Source organism: Perognathus longimembris, chromosome 7, assembly GCF_023159225.1.
Source record: "Perognathus longimembris pacificus isolate PPM17 chromosome 7, ASM2315922v1, whole genome shotgun sequence".
NCBI classification, from domain to species: Eukaryota; Metazoa; Chordata; class Mammalia; order Rodentia; family Heteromyidae; genus Perognathus; species Perognathus longimembris.
In genome coordinates, this window is record NC_063167.1 from 17,882,793 (window position 1) to 17,906,171 (window position 23,379).

Below are 23,379 nucleotides of genomic sequence, written 5' to 3' on the forward strand. Positions count from 1 at the left end.
AGGAGGAGCCCGGTAGTGAGGGGATCCTGCCTCTGGGAATCCAGCTGCAAGACTGGGTCTCTGGGGAGGAACCTCTGCTGGGAGGAGGTGGACGGATGGGAGGGGTCTCCGCATAGGAGACCTGCAGGCCTGGGGCGGGGTCTCAATGTTGGGGTTGAGTCCCAGCCCCAAGTTCCAGGATTTCATTTCTGTGGCTTGAACTTGGGGTCTCTTTTAAAGCTCCAGGCTGGCATTTTACCACTTGAGCTAGACCTCGACTTCTGGCTCTCTTGCTGGTTAGTTTGTAGACAAATCTCTAAGACTTGTCTGCTGGTGGGATTGGCTTTGAATTGGGATCTTCAGATCTCAGCCTCTTAAGTAGCTACAATTACCAGCTTGAGCCACCAACACTCCACTGTGGCATGACTAATTTTTTTTTTTTTTTGGCCAGTCCTGGGGCTTGGACTCAGGGCCTGAGCACTGTCCCTGGCTTCTTTTTGCTCAAGGTTTCTGTATATGTGGTGCTGGGGAATTGAACCCAGGGCCTCATGTATATGAGGCAAGCACTCTTGCCACTAGGCCATATCCCCAGCCCACGTGACTTCTTTTATGAAGAGACACAAACAGAACAGAGCCAAGAAACAGTCTTACTGTCTTGGACCGTCACTTCCAGTGAAGGGACAGAGATGCCTCTGGAGGGGGGCTTCAAAACTGGAGCTTCAAGGGACCTGGCTGCCTAGGGCTGGTGGCTGAGGCGGAAGGGCTTGGGCCTCTGCTTCAAGATTAGGCCAGCAGCTTGAGGGTGGATGCTTTCTGTGTCCCTAGGGCTCTGGTGACTGTGGCCCTGTCCTGGAGCACAGAAGTCTACTAGGTAGAGCTCCATGTATGCTTGCCTGGTGAGAGGCACCAGGACACTGAGCAAAGGTAACCAAAACTGCCAGTGCAGACTCTGAAAAAGAAGCTGGAAGGAATTCTGTCCCCTTTGCCTAACATCTAGCTGTTCCCCCAAGTATCTGGTATAAGAGCCTCTAAAGAACCAGAATTGCCTGCACAGAGGCTAACTGCTGAAGACTCAGGAGGAAGAAGGCCTTTGTAAGTGTAATACGAGCGTGGCCACTGTGGCCCTCTCCCTTTCTATTCCCCCATGCTTCGCCTTTCCCAGCTGCCCCCAACCCCAGCTTCCTCCTTCAAACTGTTGAGGGCCCGTGTGCCCTGGGTTAGGTATAGAAATGTATCCAGGCACTCCTAGCTCGACTTTTCCCCCATGCCAGGGCCTGTCCTGTTCCCTGCCTCTCCCCACACCCCCATCTCTGCCTCAGGAAAGCACCCCTGACTCTTTATTGAAGCAGTGCACTGACATCCTTGTAAAAACAAATTTAATTTCTTCCCTTTTTGGGACAGATGGAAGGAAATTGACGTCTTTGTCTCAAACAAAAGAAGAAGAAGAAAAAAGAAACAATATACCTCTTTCTCCTGTGACAGCCATTTCTTTGGAACAAAAGCTGGGAGGCTGTCACTCCAGCTGGGACTGAACTGCCATGTGGGGGGAGACACTAGGGGTGAGGGTCCCTCTTTCAGGGTGAGATCCTCAGAAGCCCTGGATCTGAAGATGCTCTTCCAGCAGGAATTGGCTCCCCTGGGACATGGGAAGTCTCAGTGATCATGTTCAGATTTCAGATGCCATGACCTGGCATCTTACCCTCACCCTACTGTGGGTTGGTGACCATTGAGCAGGGGCCATTTATTCTAGCAAGGAGTGTGTCCCCTTGGCTGACACCAAGACTGGCCTGTCTCAAAGCTAGGGCAAGCCTGCTCACTGCTGGTCTCCTCCGTGTAAGCTGCCTGGCTGCTCTTGTGCTCCTGGGTCCAGAGCACAGGTACTTGAGGTCATACAGATATGCATGCAAATGTCCTTCCCTCCCAGCTGGCCACTCTGGGCACAGATGCTCAGAAGTGACTCAGACCTGGCCCTCGCTCGGCTCAGAAAGATGGAGCCAATGCTGAGAGAGAAAGCATAAGCAAATGATTAAATCTCAGTGTGGTGTGGAACACAGAGCCCTGGGGAGGATGGCACAGGAATTGTCTTTTCTAGCAAAAGAAATTTGCATTAGGGGCTGGGAGTATGGCCTAGCAGCAAGAGTGCTTGAGTCCTGTACATGAAGCCTTAGGTTCGATTCCTCAGCACCACATATACAGAAAATGGCCAGAAGTGGCACTATGGCTCAAGTGGCAGAGTGCTAGCCTTGAGCAAAAAGAAGCCAGGAACAGTGCTCAGGCCCTGAGTCCAAGCCCCAGGACTGGCAAAAAGAAAGAAATTTGCATCAATCTATACGAAGTAGAGATCAGAAGGCTTTAATGGCTGACTAGGAGTTGGCCAAGAAGAGCAAACAGGATATACAAATGCATGGGGTTGTTCAAGTGCAGGATAAACTCAAGATGTGATCAACACAAAACGTAGCTGAGCACTTTGCTATGCCAGGTTGAGAGCTCACTGCATTCTGCACAGTATCCCAGCTGACCCTTATGGAGGATCCCAGTAGAGGAAGTAGACTAGACTGCCGAGACTCAAGAGAGCTCAAGCTACCTGCCCTTGGGTCACAGAGTCTGTCAATACTGTAAAACTCAAGTCAGTGGAATTCCAGGAACATTTCCAAAGTTCAAGTTTGTGGTTAATTCTAAATATCCTTGAGATGTTAGTAGCTCAAACCCTGAGATGAGGTTTTTGAAGACTTAAAACAAAATAGAAAAATCTGAAGGAAAAGGGCAATTTTCCATGAACTTTTGTTCCACCTGAAGCTCTCCAAATCTTCACATTTCAAAATGTACTGTGCATGATGCATTTTTTAAAGCTCCAAATTGACAGTGTAATTCTAGATCATCACAGAGTTCTGAAAACTGCAGAGTAGGTCTCCCCCACCTCAAATTTCTATTCCTTTCTCCCCAGAAGGTGGGAGGGAAGTTTTGCCCCTAGTTTAAAAATATCTTACAGTTTTATATCTCTTTTCGAAGCAATAGATGTAGTGGTAATCCAGGCAATGGTGGCTCACACCTATAATCTTAGATACTCAAGAGGGCGAGAGCTGCAGGGCCAGCCTTGGAAGGAAAAGTTCATGAGACTCTATCTCCAAAATAACTAGCAAATAAACAAGACTGGTGACTGGGAATGTGGCTTAGTGGCAGAGTGCTTGCCTAGCATGCATGAAGCCCTGGGTTTGATTCCTCAGCACCACATACACAGAAAAAGCTGGAACTGGGGCTGTGGCTCAAGTGGTAGAGTGTTAGCCTTGAGCAAGAAGAAGCCAGGAACAGTGCTTAGACCCTGAGTCCACACCCCAGGACTGGCTAAATAAATAAATAAACAGGACTGGAGGTGTGGCTCAAGTGGTAGAGAATCAGTTGAGCAAGCAAGCAGAGTGAGCTCAAGGTCCCAAGTTCAAACCCCAGTATTTCAACAACAACAAAAAGTGGGAGACGTCTAAGGCTGGCATCAGATCTTGACTTCCTTCATGGAGTTGTGAGGATTTAAGGAGGTACTGTATGCAAAACCATAGAGCCCATTACATAAGGAAGCTTTTAGCACATGGAAAGTAAGTGTTACTAAAAGTGGAGCTGGAGTACAAAGTCAGCGTTGGAGACTACAGGGAAAAGGAGATGGGTTTTCAGGGGTAGCATCGAAGGAAGGAGACTGGGGGCCCTGGGGGGAATTGAGAACTGTGGATCAGGAACCACAGTACAAAGTGAGAAGCTGGTGGAGAAGCAGGAGGAGGGTGGGAGGGGGGATGTGTTACCATGGGAACTGGAGGAGGAGGGTGTGCCCAGGGGGAGGGAGTGATGGATGTCAAATGTCATGAGAGGATGAGGGTGGGGAGGACAGGAGGGTATTGGGAATAAATCCAAAGCCCTCAAGTTTAGTCTCTGACAGGACTCTGGAAGCCCCCAGCATGGCTTCAAATCTCAGCTCTGAAGCTAAATAAATGCCCTCCCAGATCTAAGAAGGGAGAATGTGTCATTCTCTAATATGATGGTCAGTGTTCAAAAAGATCCCAAGTTTGCTGGGTCTTGGCAACACACTGGCACTTTGATCTTTGGCAAGTCACTGCATCTCTAAGAGCTAATATCTCACCAGCTAAGTGCCTACCAGAGTCCTCAACACATGCTGGGTCTCTGCTGCAGAGTTCTCTGCTCCTTCTGTGGGGGTTGGGAAGCCACTGTAAGGAGCTTTGCTTGGCCTGGAATTTTAAATGCCTCTAAGGGAAAGCGGGGTCATCAGCAGCTAGAGATCTCTTAGAGCATCAAGAGTCCAAGCTGGTGTCCTGGGTGCCTATGGCTCAGCCTGTAATCCTAGTTACTCAGAAGGCTGAGATCTGAGGATCACAGCTAGTCTGGGTAGCAAAGTCTGTGAGACTCTTTAGTTCCCATTAACCACCAAAAAGCTGTAAGTGGAGCTGTGGCTCAAGTGGTGGAGCACCAGCCTTGAGTGAAAAAGCTAAGGGACAGTTCTCAGACCCTTTATCCAAACCTTAGTACTGGCAAAATGGAAAAGAAGTCCAGGGCTGGGGATATAGCCTAGCGGCAAGAGTGCCTGCCTCGGATACACGAGGCCCTAGGTTCGATTCCCCAGCACCACATATACAGAAAACGGCCAGAAGCGGCGCTGTGGCGCAAGTGGAAGAGTGCTAGCCTTGAGCGGGAAGAAGCCAGGGACAGTGCTCAGGCCCTGAGTCCAAGGCCCAGGACTGGCAAAAAAAAAAAAGAAAAGAAGTCCAAGCTGGGCACCTGATGATATCAGTCCCACTTTTTATCAGCAACAGATCTGGACTGGAAACCAGTCCGAGACCCCAGGAAGTGACCCCCACAGGGCCTGGGCCCCGGAGGCTCACACACAGAACTCATACACACAATTTTCTTCCACCATTTATTATTGGTTATTATTCATTCTTGTATTTCACGGTGGGGCAGCAGGTGGGTGGTGCCAGCGGCTAGAAGAAGTGATGGGAGGTGATCAGGAGCTCATCCCCTCTCGGTACTTGCAGATGGGGCTCAGAAGAAGGAGCTGCAGGAGGGGTTGGTGAGGGTCTTCATGATGGGGTACTGTAAGGATACAGTGTGGGCCTAGGTGGCCCTCCATCCCCCAGTGCCACACGCTTTGGCATCCCACCTCCATCTCAGCCAGGGACTGTCATGAAGTTCACAGTGGGTGACAGGCAGCACTTCCCTGTGCCCAGTGACATAGAGAAACTCCATGAGCTTCCCAGGCCAATGATGAGCTGGGCCTGGTGGCTGGTACTTCTATTTTTTTATTTATTATTATTATTATTTTTTTTTTTTTGGCCAGTCCTGGGGCTTGGACTCAGGGCCTGAGCACTGTCCCTGGCTTCTTTTTGCTCAAGGCTAGCACTCTGTCACTTGAGCCACAGCGCCACTTCTGGCCATTTTCTGTATATGTGGTGCTGAGGAATCGAACCCAGGGCCTCATGTATATGAGGCAAGCACTCTTGCCACTAGGCCATATTCCCGGCCCCTTCTATTTTTTTTTTAAACAGTCTTTTTTTTTTTTTTTTTTGCCAGTCCTGGGCCTTGGACTCAGGGCTTGAGCACTGTCCCTGGCTTCTCTTTGCTTAAGGCTAGGACTCAGCCACTTGAGCCACAGCACCACTTCTGGCTGTTTTCTGTATATGTGGTGCTGAGGAATCGAACCCAATGCATCATGTATATGAGTCAAGCACTCTTGCCACTAGGCCATATTCCCAGCCCCCTGGTACTTCTATTTTACAATGACAAAATAGCTTTAGGTAAGGGAATGGGCCTCCCCAAGGCCATGTGGCCCCTCTGTGACTGGCCCAGCTCAAGTCTACCTTAGATCTGTCAACTCTACTTGTTCTGCTTTCCTCCTCGGGCCTCCAAGAGGAAAGGCTTTCTGGTTACCTGAAGATTCAGGAGCTCTCACCTCTGGCTCTCAGACACCCATAGAATGAGTGGTCCTTGGGCCAGGTCCTCAGCAGCCCAAGCCAGCCACCTGCAAAACTGCTGCAGGCTTGGCATGCCTGCTTGTGGCTGCCTGACATGACTTTGCTGTGTGACCTTGGATAAACCATTTCATTCTCTGAGCCCAGGTCCTCCGTTCATCAATGATGACACTTACCTGGTTGAGAATATTTAGAAAGAAGCTACAGGGAGGGGCCTGGTGTGCTTTGGTCACCAGGGCTTCCAGTAAGTGCAAGCACATCTGGTGTGTAGTTGGTGCTGAGCAAATGAAGCATCAGCTCTTGGCTAGACTATGCCTGCACCATCTTGTGCTGCTTTGGGCCACAGGTGAGTCAGAAGGAAAGACCTTCCTCTTTTAACCATTGCCTTGAGTTTCAGGAGGAGCCTGCCCTGGAGAAGCATTTTTCAAGAGAATGTCTTCTCTACAGTTCCTTATACCTGGATGTCATCTCTTGTTCTTCCCAAGGACCCAGGAGGTATAGGGGACAGCCTGAAAGGGTGGCCCTGCTCTGAGCTTTATGACTTGAATGAGTGCATTTTGATAGGTGACATCTATCTGATGGATGGAATCTTCTAGAACCTTCTAGAATCACTTCTTGAAATGAGTCCCAAGACAGGAGTCGAGATATGTGGTGTTTGGCTCCTTGTCTTCCACTTCCTTGCTGTATTTCTGTCCGGGCCTCTGCACAATGGAGGGGCTGAGGGAGGAGCTGATGAGCTGTCCACCCTGGGTCCTGCCAGAGGGTGCTGCCATTCTGGAAAAATGTTTTCCTCGTATGCTTAGAAACATATCTATTGGTAAAAATCCACTGGGCATTTGTCCAGACAGGTAAACCATGCCAGCTGTTCTATTTTGGTAGTAAGGGAGGCAGACAGGTAAGGGTGAAGCTTGCTTCACATACTTGGCTTTTGGTATATGAAGGTCTGTAGGTCCCAAGAGACTTTCTCCACCCACTTACCATTCTCCAATAGAGGCTGGCCCTGCAGGTTAGCATATAACTCGCCAAAAAAGAAATCACTTCCTGACCCTGATCTGCCTCCCTCCCTCCCACCTGTGACCAATTATGCCCAACCTGTTTCCCAATAAAGCAAGCACTGTCCTAGGTACCTGCATCTCTGGCTGTTCCTTTCCTTCATTCTCCATGATGATTTTTTGAGAGGGGTCTCTGCCTGGGGGTGGGGGGGGGGTGACACAGTTGCCTGTCCACAGTGAGGGGAGCTTAGCCAGGACACCTGTCTCAGGGAAATGCAGGTGGTCTTCAGGAGCACAGCCTGAAGGGAGAAAGGACACTCCTTGGAACCTGCTCCAGGCCCCTCATGTTCTCCTTCAACACTGCCTGACTCCGAGTTAGTGAGAAATCACTTCCTAACCAGGTACTGGTGGCTCACACCTGTAATCCTAGCTACTCAGGAGGCTGAGATCTGAGGATCTCATTTGAAGCCAGCGCAGGCAGGAGACTTCATGAGACTCTCATCTCCAATTAACCACCAAAACACACGCACACACACACACAAAAACTAGAAGTGGAGCTGTGGCTCAAGTGATAGAGTGCCAACCTTGTGTAAAAATAAAAGCTCAGGGACAGTGCCCTGATGCTGAGTTCAAGGCGGAGGACCAGCACACACTCATACACAGACTCTCTCTCTCTCTCTCTCTCTCTCTCTCTCTCTCTCTCTCTCTCTCTGTCTGTCTCTCTCTGTCACCCTCCTTCCCCTCCCCCCCCTCACAGAATCACTTTCTGGCTCCAGTCTACCTTCCTACCACATGTGACTCATCCTTCAGTTTAGAACCCCTCCTCCTCTGAGCAGCCTCAGGGAGGGCCCGACCTCAAGGTGAAGAGCATTAAAGAGGATAGCAATATGCTTAGAGCTGTGCTTGGGGGCGGGGCAGGATGGTGTTGAGGAAGCCTGCGTAGCCTCTCTTGCTCAGAGCAGGACTCAGCTCACTGAACCCTGTTAGCTCTCCCCAGAACCCACTGAGGGTGAGAAGATGGTGCTGAAGGTGAGGGAGAGAGAGAGTGTACTTTGTGTTGGTCTGGCATACATGAGAACATCTGTGTGTTCGTGTATGTGTATAGAGTGATTCTTAAATTTTTATTTTGATTTTGCTTCAACTCAGGGCCTGGGTAATATCCCTTAGCTCTTTTCCTCAAGGCTAGTCTAGCCTCTACCACTTGACTCCCAGCGCCATTTCTGGATTTTTGGTGGTTAATTGTAGATAAGAGTCTTACAGACTTTCCTGCCCAGGCTGGCTTCAAACTCTGATCTTCAGATCTGAGTCTCCTGAGCAGCCAGGATTACAGATGGGAGCCACCAGAGCCCAGTTGCAGCACATTCACCTTGGTGAGGGCCTTGAGGACAGCTATGTCTGCCAGATCGCTCTCAGCCCCACGTTTCCTCTTTTGCAAAATATGATTTAAAAAATCCTGTTACCAGAACCCTCTTGGGATCCATTTAGACAACTGTGCACAGGACACATTATTAATAGGGAAAACACCCTCTGTCTTTTATCTTTGATAGCTCCCAGTTGCCCGGAGAATCCAGATCCGCTCTCAGGTCCCTTCTCTATTTGACCACCAGAAAAAAACTGAAGTGATGCTGTGGCTCAGAGTGATAGAGGGCCATCCTGTGCACAAAGAGGCTCAAGGACTGCAGCACCCAGGCCCTGAGTTCAAGCCCCAGGACTGGCAAAAAAAAAAAAAAAAACAAACCCAAACCCTGAGGGGACCTGCTACAAAGAGAAGTCTGCCAAAGCCCATCTCATGTGGGCATTTCCCTGAAACTTTGCTCAGGTAGACAGACTCTTTTCATGGAAAACCTTCATTAGCCTTCCATTCCAGGCTAGCTTCATTTGTTTTGCCTCCAGGAAGCCCCTGATTCCTCCAGCTGCATCCTTGATCTCTGCTTAGATCTCTCACAGCTGCTATCAGGGCCATCCCAATGGATGAAAACCTGCTTTCTCTCAGAGGCTTCTGGGAACACATTGCCAGACATATGGGACCTGCTACTCCCAAGGAGTAGAGAAAATACCAGTGGAAAGGGATATAACATATATGGGCTTTTTGTTGGTTGTGGGACTTGAACTTGGGGCCTAGGTGCCATCCCTGAGCTATTTTGATCAAGGCTAGCTCTCTACCACTTTGAGCCATAGCTTCACTTCCAGTTTTCTGGTGGTAAACTGGAGATAAGAGTCTCATGGACTTTCCTTCCTGGGCTGGCTTTGAACCACAATCCTCAGATCTCAGCCTCCCAAGTAACTAGGTGTGAGCCACCAGTGCTCCGCTAACATTTATGTTTGGTTTTTTTGTGTGTCTGTGTGTGTGTTCTGCATTAAAGTAATATGTGCTTGGGCTTGGCATGATGGTATATGCCTATAATCCTAGCATTTGGGAGGCTGAGGAGAAAGTACCATGAGTTTGATGCTCACTCTGGGCTACATAGTAGATTTGAAGTTCCAAGCAAACCTAGGCTGTCTCTAAATAAATAGATAAAGATAATAAACAAAATACTAAATGCTCATTATAGAAACGAGAAACTTGGTAAACAAGGTCAAAAGAGAGAAATATCTATATCCCTCCATTAGATTAACAGCTGGGTGTGTTTCCTCCCTAGAGAAACCTGGGGGGGGGGGGGGCTGGGAATATGGCCTAGTGGCAAGAGCGCTTGCCTCCAACACATGAAGATCTCGGTTCGATTCCCCAGCACCACATATATGGAAAACGGCCAGCAGGGGCGCTGTGGCTCAGGTGGCAGAGTGCTAGCCTTGAGCGGGAAGAAGCCAGGGACAGTGCTCAAGCCCTGAGTCCAAGGCCCAGGACTGGCCAAAAAAAGAAAAAAAAAAGAAAAAAAAAAAAGAAAAGAAAAAAGAAACTTCTGGGGCCCACAGGTACCTTCACTGGGTGCTTCATTGCTTCATGTGTCACACACACCTGACTGTATGCACAAACATCTGCACACCTTGGGTACATTCTATTCTGACAGTCTTCGTTTTGGCCTGTAGATACATCTTGTTCAGACACCTGTATATTTGTTTATGCTACAAGCATGCGCATGTACTTTGTACACACACCTCTCACTTGAGTACACGCTCCTTTATACATCTGTGCTGAGACACAAGAACACAAACTCCACAAACTCCTTGGCTTGAAGAAATTGAGACCAGGCTTCCAGAGAACAAGGCTAATTTCCTGGACACTGCTGCCACCTAAAGGCTACATCTTGCAGTAGCGCCCTTGTTTAGTACCTACTCTTCTCATCCTGTTAGAGGCCAACCAAGCACCTTCGAGGGAGCTGTGTACAGAAACTGGTTTCTCAAAAGAGACTTGAAAGGGTGGGGGTGGGGGAGAAAGGTCACCGTGTATTAACACTTCAGTTCTGTGTGTGTGTGTGTGTGTGTGTGCTGGTCCTGAGGCTTAAACTCAAGGCCTGGGCACTTTTTCTTAGCTTTTTTGGTGGTTAATTGGAGATAAGAGTTTCATAGACTTTTCTGCCCAGGCTGGCTTCAAATTGTGATCCTCAGATCTCAGCCTTCTGAGTAGCTAGGATTACAGGTGTGAGCCACCAGTACTTGATGGCACTGCTGTTCTTTAGAGCCGTTTCCTCTGTTTTCCTCAAGCACCCATATGCTTGATGCAGCTCCTGGCACATGAGAAGTCTAAATAACCACCAAATCAAATGAATTAAAGACATTATAAGGGTTTTTTTTTTTGCCCGTCCTGGGGCTTGAACTCAGGGCCTGAGAGCTGCAGTCCTTGAGCCTCTTTGTGCACAGGATAGCACTCTATCACTTTGGGCCACAGCATCATTTCAGTTTTTTTTCTGGTGGTTAATTGGAGATAAGAGTCTCACTGACTTTCCTGCTCAGGCTGGTTTCAAACTGCGATCTCAGCCTCCTGAATAGCTAGGATTATAGGCATGAGTGCCTGGATTACATTATGTTATTTTATTCTTTTTTTTGTGGAGCTGGCTTTGCACACACTAGACAGGTGCTACACCAGAGCCTCCACTACATCCCTCAAAACACTTTTTAAGTGGTAGAGTGCCAGCCATGGGTCGAGGTCAAACCCAGTAAATTAAAAAAGAAGAGGAGAAGGAGGAGGAGGAAGAAAAAGTCTTATAACCACTTGGACTAGTTCATATCTAATCTCTTTTTAACCCAAACAATGTTAAATCTCAGCTGTTTTTTGTCTTCTTTTTTTTGTTAGCTCTGTGTCTTGAACTCAAGGCCTAGGCTCTGTTCCTAAGCTTCTTTTGCTCAAGGCTATCATTCTACCAGTTGAGCCACAGCACCATTTTGCTTTTTTCTTAGTAGTTTATTGGAGTCTCACAAACTTTCCTGCCCAGGCTGGCTTTGAACCCTGATCCCCAGATCTCCACCTCCTAAGTAGCTAGGATTATAGCTCATTTCTCAATTGACAACCAGAATATGAATTAGTAAAGGGCTGGCCTTGGGTCTCTGTCTCCCACACCACTCCACAGTACTCAGCACAGGAGAGAGGAGAGGCTTAGAAAGGGTCACCTCAACTGACTGCACTTGGCAACAGCAGATTGCCAGCACTGCAGGGGGTCAGACCACGACTTTGCACTGCTTCCAGGTCTCTAGGTGCATCTCTGCCTGGGGAGGCAAGGCACGGAGAGAAGTCTGGTATCGGGTCTGCAAAGCAGAAGAGCAACTGAGGGTCCAACTAAGTGGAACAGAGGGTCCCTGACCAGTCCTAGCAGAGGATGTACCACCAAGAAGTCCAGGAAGTTGAGAGTCAGTTTTAGGTCATAAGGGACAGAAGTTCTGGGGAAAGGGTCTTCCTTGGGAGGTGGTTGGGAGATTTGAATCCAGATCCTACTCCTCCTTCAGAACCCCCACATCTCCTGTGGGCCCATCATAAGCCACTTCTACAGGCCGAGAGTAGCTTCACAATGGCACAGACCTCAGGAAGGACCTTGGCTTTGTGTTTACAAGGTCATGAGTTTATGTACAGTTTGGAAAAGTAAAATATTTTTCTACTATATTGAAGATTGTTGTCTTACCCAGCACCAGTGGCTCATGCCTGTAATCTCAGGAGGCTGAGATCTGAGGATTGGGGTACAAAACTAGCTCAGGCAGGAAAGTCCATGTGTCTCTTATCTCCAACATTCACCCCAAGAGCTGGAAATGGAGCTGTGGCTTAAGTGGTAGAAAGCTAGCCTTGAGCAAAAAAGATGAGGGACAGCGCCCAGGCCTTGAACTCATTCCCCAGAACAGGCACACACACACACACACACACACACACACACACAAATATTGTCATCTCTTTCTAGTCTGATTTCCCCTTTTCCCAACCTGATCATGGTGTGCACAAAGCCTTCCCCTTTTCCGAGCTGAATCTAAGCACATCCTCTGGTAACAGCCTGGTCAACTCAGCTCTGCAGCTCTATGGCCACCAGGTGGCAGCAGATGTCATCTTTCCATTTCTGTAGCTCTGCTCTCACGTAGCCATAATATCAAAGCCGCTTGAACCTCCTTGGGCTCTTCTTTCCTGCCCTTCTTTCTAGCAAATGGAAAGTGCTGCTTTCAATTCCTAGCCTTGCCATTTATTGGCTATGACAGTGATCTTGTCACTTTGCCACACATGCTTAACTTTTGATTTGTTTTACTCATCCACAAAAGAGGGATGTCATGTGCTGTTCTATTTGCCTACCATCATTGGCGGCCATTGTGGTTTCAACAGGATTCTGAGATGTACCACCTCTGGGAAGGGGTTACCCTATTAGCTCTGGCCCCCATACTGGGCAGTGGGGTTTTTCAGATCCCCTAAGTGCTCCATGGTGGACACCCTGGGTTTCCACGCACTGGCTCTCCCTCTACTGGGGGATCAGAATCAGCCTTTTCTGCCTCCCCGTCAACTCCCACAGCTCCTCAGCTCCTGCCCACCTTGCTGCCATCCTGGGGTTCTATCCTAGACTTCAAATGGATTCCTCAAATGACAGTCCCTGACTCCTTGCCCACCATCAACATTTCTCCCTCTCTTCTTCTCCCTCCTGCAAAAAGTGCCACACCCTAGCTAGTATATGGATGCGTTCACACTCAAAGATTCCTTCTGTCCCTCTCTGTATCTGTGTGTGTGTGTGTGTATCTGTCTGTCTGTGTCTATATCTGTGTCTGTGTGTGTCTGTGTGTTCTGGTCTTGGTGCTTGAACTCAGGGCCTGGGCACTGTCCTTGAGCTTTGTGCCCAAGGCTGGCATTCTACCATTTGAGCCACAGCTCCACTTCTGGTTTTTTAGTGGTTAATTGGAGCTAAGAGTTCCATGGACTTTTCTGCCTAGGCTGGGTTTGAACTGTGATCCCCAGATCTTAGCGTCCCGAAGCTAGGATTACAGGCACGAGCCCCAGCACCTGGCTTGTTTCTCTGTATCTTAACCTGGCATTTGAGACCTGCAACTTGGTCTCATGATTCACTGCATTTCAAATACACTAGACCACGTTGTGTTCCCAGATCTCACTTTCGCTGTTCTACTTCTAAGGCTTTGAGCAGGCCACTCCTCTACCTGAACCTCTCTCTTTCATTCCCCCATAGAAATTCACCCCTCAAAGTCTAGCTAGAAGGTCACCTTCACCAAGCAGGCTCCCTCAACCCTCAGATGGCGTCAGAGCCTTGAATTACAGCAGAAATGTCCCTTACATATGGAGAGTGGCTCTCAGTCTCCCAAGGGCCTTTCCTTCTGGCATCCTGGGCTTGGCAAAGGCAGGCCGAGCCAGAGGGTAGAAGGAGGTGAGGTACACTGTAAAGAGTAGAGGCAGGAATCAAGCCTGCAGTTGAGGCCAGGTGCCAATGGTTCACTCCTATAATCCTAGTTACTCAGGAGGCTGATAGCTGAGGACCATGGGTTCAAAGTGAGCCTGGGAAGAAGACTCTAAGACTCTGATTTCCAATTAACCAGCAAAAAGCCAAAAGTGAAGCTGTGGCTCAAGTAGCAGAGTATCAACTGTGAGTAAGCAAGCCAATTGAATGTATGGGCATTGAGTTGAAGTCCTAGTATCCTCACTAAATAAATAAATAAATAACACCTCTGCAGTTAATTCCAGCCCCACTCTCTGCTTCGGGTTTGGGTGTCCCCTCCTTCTCCAACTATGCTTTGTGGCCTGGTTGAGTCTCTCTTCCCTCCTTGGAGTGAACAGAGTATTTTTATTTGTTTACTTTTTGAGAAGGGGGTGTGTGTCTCACAATGTTGCTTAGGTCAGCATTGAACTCTTTAGTCTGAGTTATCCTTCTCTCTCAGCCTCCCCAATATGTGGAACTGTAGGTATGCACCACTGAGTTTGGCTTGGGCAATTTTGGGGAACCAATGTTTATAATGTGCCCAATAAAATTCTGTTGAACAAATAGATGCTCCTGTCTATGTATACTCCACTCTCTGTCTCCACCCTCAGGTCTGTTCCCTGGGCTCTTTATCAAGTCCCATGAGACTGGTGCCAGCACCCATACTGGCAGGATAAGGAGTTCCTGGAGGCCTAGACCTTTTCAGTGGAGGAGGGGAGAAACAAACAGGTTCTTCTCCTGCCTTCCCCAAGCTTATCAGTCCTCCTCAGGCCCCAGCAAATTGGGTGCTCAGCCTCCAGAGGAAAGCTCTCCCTTCGTGTTCTCTATTACTGAAGAACTGTGTGACTTCATGCCTTGGGAAGATCCAGAGAGAGCAAATGAGAGGATGTAGGTAATGGACTGTGAGCTGCCTCTACAGGAGGTCTTCTCTCCCTCCCAGTATCTTAGGCAGCCAATTGCTTGTCAGGCTCTGCGAGGGAGGTGGAGGTTAAGAATTCACTACAAGTGAATTCTTGGTGAATTCTGGTGGCTCATGCTGTTATCCTAGCAGCTCAGGAGGCTGAAATCTGAGGATCGCAGCTCTAGGCCAGCACTGATGGGAAAGTCCATGAGACTGTTCTCTCCAGTGAATGACTAAAAAGCCAGAAGTGGAGCTGTGGCTCCAAGTGGTAGAGTGCTATAGCCTTGAGCAAAACTAAGCTAAGGGATGGGTCCCGGGCACTGAGTTTAAGCCCCAGTAGAGAATTCTCTGGAAAAGGCAAAGGGATAGAAGTCTGCAGCTGGGGCAGTAACAACATCTCATACCTCCCACTAAGTGACTGACAGGCTCTGTATGCCCATACAGCACCTAAGTCAACCGGAAGTGTACACAGGTGCCAGGACAGATAGGCCCTAGGGATAGGGCAGAGCTCTCTAGGTCCCCAGGGTCTGAAGAGGAGCACTCCGTTTGTTGGACACATGAAGAGACAAAAATCATCGCCTTTACACAAATGTACACTCTCACACCTGTGCAACCTCCACCTCCCAAAACACAGTCAGGATCCACACACAAGATCACAAACACATTCCCTCCCAATGTGTTCCCTAGTCACAAACTCAGAAAGACACCAACACACACACAGTAGCACACGGTGGCACTGGCACTTATCAGGCAGGGGCAGATGCAGGCACTGCTGAGTCACCGCGAACAGCTCAGCCTAACAGAGCTGGAGGCCTGAGCTGGCCCCAGCAGGGAGCGGTGGGGCCTGAGGCAGCTGTTTAGAATAATTCTGCCCACCCTAAAGCTGGCGCTTTGTTTTCCTTAGCCCTTCCATTGGAGTGGGTGGGAGAGGGAACTCTTAATTGCTGAAGCCCAAAGAGGGTAAGGCTCATAGCCTGCTTTCTTTAAGAATACACATGGGAGCAATTAAAAATGACTACTGCATCCATCTGTGAGCATTTGCATATATATTTTCACACACTTTCATTTAGTCATCACAACAGTTCTATATAAAGTTGGTACTGTTAATAATCCCCAAAGGGGAAGTGGCTTGTCCAAAGGTACAAAGAAGGAAAACCCAGTGCTCACACCCAATTGCTTTTAATCTCTAGCTGTTAATCGCTATGCCATGGGTGGATGTGTGTCAGTATGCTTGGGAGCCTTGTTATAGGTGTGCTGGGTTTCTTATGAGCTCCAAAGGCCCAACTGAAAGAGTCTCACATATCCAGATTTCTGGTTAAAGGAGCCCAAGCTGGCCAGATGCCAGAGGCTCATACCAGTAATCCTAGCTATTCAGGAGGCTGAGATCTGAGCACAATTCAAAGCCAGCCTAATGGCAGAGTTCATGAGACTCTTATCTCCAAATAACCACCAAAATGCCAAAATAGAGCTGTGGCTCAAGTGGTAGAAGGTCAGCCATGAGTGAAAAAACTGAAGGACAAGATTTGGGCCCTGAGTTCAAGCCCCAGAACTGGGAGAAAAAAAGAAAATGAGCAAAAGCTTCTTTGGTGCCTTGGTGCTCCAGTCTAGGAGTTCAGTCTAGCTCTCCCCTGTAGTCTCCAAGGCCCTAAAGTCTCAACCAGCACCTGACACAGAGAAGGCTTCAATGAATTGGGGGGGGGGGAGGGGAATAAATAAATTAATAATTAATGCAATAAACATAATGAATGCTAACACTTATTGGAGTTTTTCCTAAGACTGGCACTGTTCTTATTATTTTATAAGGATTAAAATATTTAATTCTGGCCAAAACACTTGAGGACAATACTTTCTTTTTTTGAAGGTGGGGTGGGTGGTAGCAGTGTTTGAACTTAGAGCCTTTAACTGGGTTCTATCACTTAAGCCATGCCCTAGCCCTGAAAAATACTTTTGTTCTCCTTGTTTTACAGAGGAGGAAACTGGCTTGGAAGGAGTTAGTAGCTTGCCAGAAGTCATGCAGCCAGTAAGTGGCAGGATTGGGGCATAGACAAATTTCAGAGTCCTTCTAGGAGGAAGATTGCTCATAGGAAGCTATTTGCCCTAATGGGCCTCGGTTTCCCTCATATCTCCAAAGAAGGAATTAGCAGGCTGGGAATATAGCCTAGGGGCAAGAATGTTTACCTCAAAGAAGGAATTAGCCTTCATGAATCTCTGGTATGGAATATTCTATGATTTATGCTTCTGGATTCCTCTACATGGAATAAGGATTATTTTTCTCTAGGCAGAAGTCCCAAAGGGAAAACTTGGCCTTAAACCTGTGAGTTTTGGAAGTCCTCAGGATGATTTTAAAAGCAGAGCTTACCCTGGGATTGGTGAGCTTCCTGACACTGTCCTTACTTGAGCAACCAGAGGTCTGAAATGAGATGGAGGGGAAGGGTTTTAGACCAGTGATCATAAAAGCTCTTTTCAGTGCTGATGGAATGGACCACCAGGAAAGAGAAAGTCACTCACAAACGTGACACCGTATTGTGCATCTTGTGCGTCAGACGTGACTGGCATTTAACATGCATCTCTAATTCTCAAGGAAACATTAGAAGATGGATAATTGAGGAAACGGGTTCAGAGAAGCGACTTGGTGGAGGTCCAAGTGATGGGTGAGACAGGCGATCCAGGTGACTATCTTTAGGGTCCTTTTCCCAGACCCCCCCAAGTCTAGCCCCTGTTCCAACCTATTGCCCTTAGGGGCAGCACCACGTAGCAAATTGCTTCATACTTTCTGCCATATGACGTCAGCAGCCACATCGCAGCCAATCCAGGAACTTCTTGACCTCCCTCCCCTAGTCTCCCCCTCCCCTGCAGTCCATCTGGAGCCGCTGGGAGGGGCGGGGCTGGGGTGGAAGGAGGGACTAGGCGGCCCCTCCAGGCCGCACCTGCAGCTCCCGCCCCTTCCCGGTTACCACTCCCGCCTTCCTCTGCCCCCGCCCTCTGTTCTTCAGACTGGCAGATGCCTGCGCCAATCAGAGGGCCTCCCGGAGCGAGGGCGGGGCCTGGCGTCAGAGTTGCCCTGTCAGTGCAGGTGGAGGCCCCCGGCGGGGCAAAGTGGCAGGAACCTCTTAAAGGGAGAGAGCGGCGGAGATCGAGGACGCGGCCCGGCCCGGCGCGGCCAGGTCTCCGCCCCGTCCAGCCCAGGTGAGCCTGGGGACCCTCCGGCCTCTGGGGAGGGGCAGGGTGAGGGACAGATGAACCCACTCCCAGGGGCCCTGAGGGCCCCGGCCGGGGAAGGGAGAGACCAGGGTGGAAGAGTCCGCAGACACGGCTGTGAGGATCCAAGGTTCTAGGGTCCAAACTTGGGGTCCAAGGGGCCTTGAAGTTTGGGGTGCACAGAGCGGTCAGGATCGGGGTCCCGGAACCCAGTTCCAGACCTCACGTGTGCGGTCCGCGGCCCCGGGGTAGGTCTTCGAGGCGGTCCCCGCACGGCGGCGCAGCCCCGGGCCAACCCCGCCCTGGCCGCCCGGCACGCGGCTGCCTGCCGGGACGCCGCAGCGGGAGGGGCCCCCGGCCCGGAGCCCCGCGCCCCGATCCCGTCCTTACGTAACTGACTTTGAGTTTCTGGACCCGGGGACCCGCGAGCCAGGGCGCCGGCTCTGCCTGCCAGGGTGGCCTTCCGGGCGCACTCCCTTCCCACGCTGGGTCTCGAGGACTTCCCTCTGCCTCGGGTCTCCCGCGGCTCCGTGGGGCTCGGGTTCCAGCTCTCACCCCCTCGGTTCCCTGTCTGCCTCTCATCTCGCTTCCCTGTGTGGCCCTGTCTCTGTCTCTGTCCTCTGCCTTTTCCCAAGAGTTGTCTGGTGGTCACCTACACTTTCCGGCAGGCCCCATTTCTTTGGGGAAAAGGAGACTCCCTCTCCAGCCAGTTGGAGAGGGAGGCTTGTCCAGATAGTCTCCAGCCCGTGCTAGTCTGTAAGGGGGAGGCGAGGACTGCCAAGGGAGAGGTGGTTAAGGTTATTCAGGGCCCATAGTGTCCCCTGGAGGGAGGGGACCCCTGGAATGGGCAGAAGCTGGTCCCTTCTCTGCCCCTCCTGGAGCCCCTTTTCTCCAGAAGGTTGATTGGAGGGAGCCTGGCCAGGGCTGGGGTTGATGGCAGGTGGGAGTCCCCGATGCCATGTCAGGGTGAGTCCTCTGGTAACAGAAGGGGAGAGAAAGGAGAGAAGAGGTAGGAGCCCAAGACTGAACTCCCACTCCCCTTCAGGAAGCTCCTCACCACCCCTTTCATGGCCTGTGTGGGCAGGAAGCTGAGAGGGGAAGGGAAGTCAGAGAGGGGATGACATAGAGCAGGGAAAGATAGAAGTGACAGACTTTCAGCTAACAAACATCTACTGGGGTCACTCCTTGTGATCAAAACCTTCTTGAGAGAGTGGCAGACGGCCCAGAAATAACTTCTGTGCCCTACAGCCTGGGGTACCTGCTGTTGCCAGCTGCATGTAAATAAGATATCACAGCAGTTGTGAGGTGGGAATTATTAACTCTGATTAGGAATGGGGGAGGGGAGACTGCAGAAGGAGGTAGTTTTGGAAAAAAAAAAGGATCAGAGCCGGTGAGAGGGAGACAGACATCAGTGTCTTGTAAACTTTGTATCCTCACAACTGGGTTTGAAGCCTGGTCCTGTGCCATTATCCTTGCTGGGTGACCTTGTGTGAGTCACTTCACCTCTCTGAGCCACAGAGTTTTCCTTAGTCAATAATCCAGACTTCACAGACATTAGCAGAACCAAATGAAGCACTAAGTATACAGAGGCTGGATGGTAGCTGGCCTGAGAGCAGGAATGGGGGGGGGGGTTGGGGTGTGTTTTAAGAAGGGAGTGGGATGGGAGAAGCACTGAGGTTTTCCCCATCCGTTCAAGAGAACCAGACAGGACCTGCCAGGTCCTAGCAACACAGGGCATAGGGTGGAGTGCCTGAATGTGTGGGTGGCATTCAGTGAAACAAGAAGGCCCCACACCCCGCTGTCTCCTGATCGACCCATCCCTGTACTGCCTAGACCAGGCTGGCCTCTCTCTATAGGCCCCTGTGCCAGTAGAAGCTCCCAGGCTGCTCCACCCCCTAGACCAGTGGGGGTGGGGTTCTGGCAGGACAAGGCCAGCACCCTCTCTGCGGAGTGGACCCTGGCCAGGAGCCTGGTTGGCCATGCTGGGCAGGAACATCCCAGTCTGGCTGGGAAGATGCTGACGCTGTGCAGGTCCTGTAGAGAGCCAGAGATCAGTGGGCTGGAAACAGGCCTAGCTGAGGGGACCTGGGCTGCAGGGTGAGAGGAGACTGGGGTAGGTGTTGGGAGGGGAGATACAAGGAGAATATACTGGAGGGAATTCTGGGCAGAGGGGCAAAGCGAGAGGAGAATGTCACCTGGCTGTTCCCTAAGCCTTTGCTGAACACCTACTATGTGCCACAGAGAGATGTTTTCCAGCCACAGGCCTAAGAGGATACTCACAGAGGACTCACCTGATAGGTCATGGTGGCCGAGATTTGTTGCAGAGTAGGGTCTGTATGATAACCACTTGGTTGCAGAGTATGTTCAGAATTATGCCAGGACCTAAGATTCTGATGTTTATCAAAGGAGATAGAATTATACCCCTTTATAGTTTATAGGCCAACTGCTTTTCTTCTTGAGCCTTTTTCTGGGAAGGGAGTTCTGTGCTTCTGCTCTGACCCTTCTCTACCGCATCCTCTTTCCTTCTGTAGCAGAGGTCCTTTCCCTTTCTGTGAAATGGAGAGAGATGAACCTCAGTCTCTATGGCCTTTCCAGCTCCTGTTCTGATAGCTTCAGGATCTGGTTTGAAACCTAGTTAGCACCGGCTCATTGAATCTTACCACTTCATGTGGGAGGAAGTATTATGTTAAGTGTCCAGAGTTTATGCAGGTGAATTGACTTAACCAAAGCCACACAGCTAGGAAGTGGCTAGCTGACCTGGGATTTGAACTTAGAGCCAATTCCAAAGCCCAGACTTGACTAAGGTGGAAGTCTCTGTCCCAGAAGTACTGAGGTACTTGCTCACATTGCTTGGTCCAAATCAGTGGAACTGTCTGATCTCGGTCTGAGCTGTGGGTTGCACAGGCTGGGGAGCTGGGACATAGGGTCTGCCAGTTATACTGGGTCAAACACGGGGTGCAGGGTAGGGAAAGGGCAGAGAACAACTTGCAAGTCAAAACACACTAGCAGTTTCCCTGGAGGGCTAGCCCTACCTAATTACTATCCAGGTACAAGAGCTGGACACTGGAAGTCAGTTCTGGGTATGTGGCCCACTTTGAGCCTTAGTTTTTCCATTTGTAAAATGCGGGCTTACGTGAGTGCATAATTTTTTTTTTTTTTTTTTTTTTGCTAGTCCTGGGCTTGGACTCAGGGCCTGAGCACTGTCCCTGGCTTCTTTTTGCTCAAGGCTAGCACTCTACCACTTGAGCCACAGACCCATTTCTGGCTTTTTCTATATATGTGGTGCTGGGGAATTGAACCCAAAGCTTCAGGGATGTGAGGTAAGCACTCTACCACTAGGCCATATTCCCAGCCCCAGAGTGCAGATACTTTGACTTGTGGGTTGTGGCTGATGTCAGCTATATGGTAAAGAAGCAGTGGAGGGGCCACAGTGCCAGTGACAAAGCCCATAGAGGAAGTTTGGGTCAGGAACATCTTGGATCCTGGGCTGTTTATTCGATGATTTTCAGATGAAGAGACTGAGGTAGGAGGGGCTCAAAGGCTTGTCTCATTTGTGTGGCTAGTAATGTAGAGACTTTGGCGGGGGGGGGGGGCAGGCATGGAGATAAGGGAAAATTTGGAGGAAGAATTCTAGGCAGATGCAATCATGGCTTAATCCTAAGTAGGCTTGGAGATTGTGGAAGGACATCCTCAATGACACAAAAGATTTCCTTTGCTTCACTGTCCTTGTCTGCAAAATGAACAGTAATAATTTTGTCTTTGTTCAAGTCCTGGATAAGTGAAGAGGATAAGTGTAGGATCAGGGGAAAATATGATTGCTGGTTATTTTGTAGCTCAAAGCTGTAATTCTGAGTGTGTTTGGGGAGGCAGGGGAAGAACTTCCCACAGCTCCTCTGATGACGTGCTTTTTACCTTTGTGGTGCTGGACAACCCTAAGAGTAATGCTCGCATTTACTGAGTGATCAATATGCACTAGGCTCCAGCTTCACCTTCCCTTGTTGGTCTCCATAGCAGCATCCTTGTCGGGTAGGTGGTGCCCTTGCCCATGTTAGGTCCTTCAAAAAAGCACTGCCTATAGTTCCCTGCAATAATGGAACTAACACATAGGAACAGCTTACTGTATACCAAGCATTATTCAAAAAGTTTTAGACGTATGCACCAACTCTTAATGTCACCCCCATTGTGCAGGTGGGTAAAAGAAGTCAGAAAATAGGTCCAGCAACACAGATGGTAAACATTGTAAATGATGGTGCTTTTTTTTCCCTTGATGCTAGTACTGGAGCTTGAACTCAGAACCTCATAGCTAACTCTTTGTTTTTTACTCAAAGCTGGCATTCTACCACTTGAGTCACACCTCCACTGCTGGCTTTTTTTTTTTTCTGGTTCATTGGAGATAAGAATCTCACAGATTTATCTGCCTGGGCGGGTTTGAACCTCCATTCTCTTACCTTCCTGAATCACTAGGATTATAATGTGAGCCTCTAGCACCCAATTCAGTCTGCTCATCAGAGTTGTCATTCACTAACTATTTACATGCTTGTCTCCTTGCTGTATTTAGGCTCATAAGGGACTATATCTTCTTCAGACTGTCTCCCCAGTACCTGGCACATAGTAGATGTTCAGTAAATGTTCGTTCACAGGAACACTACTGCCTCTAGCACTGAGCCCTGGGAGGCCTGATGAGCTCAGCGTGGATTAGCACATTATTGCTGATGCCAGTGTGTGTGCCCAGCAAAGCCCCAGAGGCAGAGGGAGGGCTGGTCTAGGTCCCTGATGAAGAGGGCCCCAAAGAGTTTCATTGTTGGTTGTGCTATGTATCTCACTGCTGTTCTTTGCTTTTATGTGCTGCTGCGGTGATGTCTCCCTGGCCTTACCCTGACTGGCGGTGTGACCACCACTGCTGCTTCTGAGTGAGTACTGGTCTGAATTACTGACTGCCATGGGACAGTGATTCTAATGCATGTCCTGGGCCTCTGTGGCCACTCGGAAGCATAAGGAAAGGGTCAGGGAGCGGGTAGCGGTTCTGAGGAAAGGCACTGGGTGAAGTTTGGATCCTTATTGGACTGGCTTCTCTCCTGACATTTAGCATCCTGGGGAATGATTTTGGGGGGCATGTGATAGAATTGAAAGGTACTTGGAACTGACTGGCTTGGAATAGAATCGTTTCTTTTTGTGCTTGTCCTGAGGCTTGAACTCAGGGCCTGGGCACTGTCCATGAGTAGTAGGCTAGCATTCTACCACTTGAACTACAGCTCCACTTTTGGCTTTTTTGGTATTAATTGGAGACAAAAGCCTTACAGACTTTTCTGCCCAGGGTGGTTTTGAACCATGATCCTCAGCTTTCATCCTCCTGAGTAGCGAGGATTATAGGTATGGGGCACTGGTGCTTGACTTGGAATGCAATCTTTATTTTGCCATTTACAGCTGGGTGGTTCTTTGCAACACAGTTTTTCACCTGTAAATGAGAATTTAATATCTTTCAGACAGCGGTATATTTGTTCTTGTATTCATATAAGCCCTAC

At 49.5% G+C, this 23,379-nt stretch overlaps 1 protein-coding gene across 2 annotated transcripts in view; it reads left to right on the forward strand.

The window, feature by feature from the left end:
- The first annotated feature begins 17,722 nt into the window (after positions 1–17,722).
- Positions 17,723–23,379, forward strand: part of Epb41 (erythrocyte membrane protein band 4.1) — a 160,911-nt gene continuing 155,254 nt past the window's right edge. Inside the window, exon 1 of one of the 2 annotated variants that reach the window (XM_048350691.1) lies at positions 17,723–17,845. The gene's annotated coding sequence lies outside the window, so the exon portion shown is untranslated. Of the gene's footprint in view, positions 17,846–22,729; positions 22,768–23,379 lie in introns of those variants that run through there. The other variant, XM_048350677.1, reaches the window with a different exon arrangement.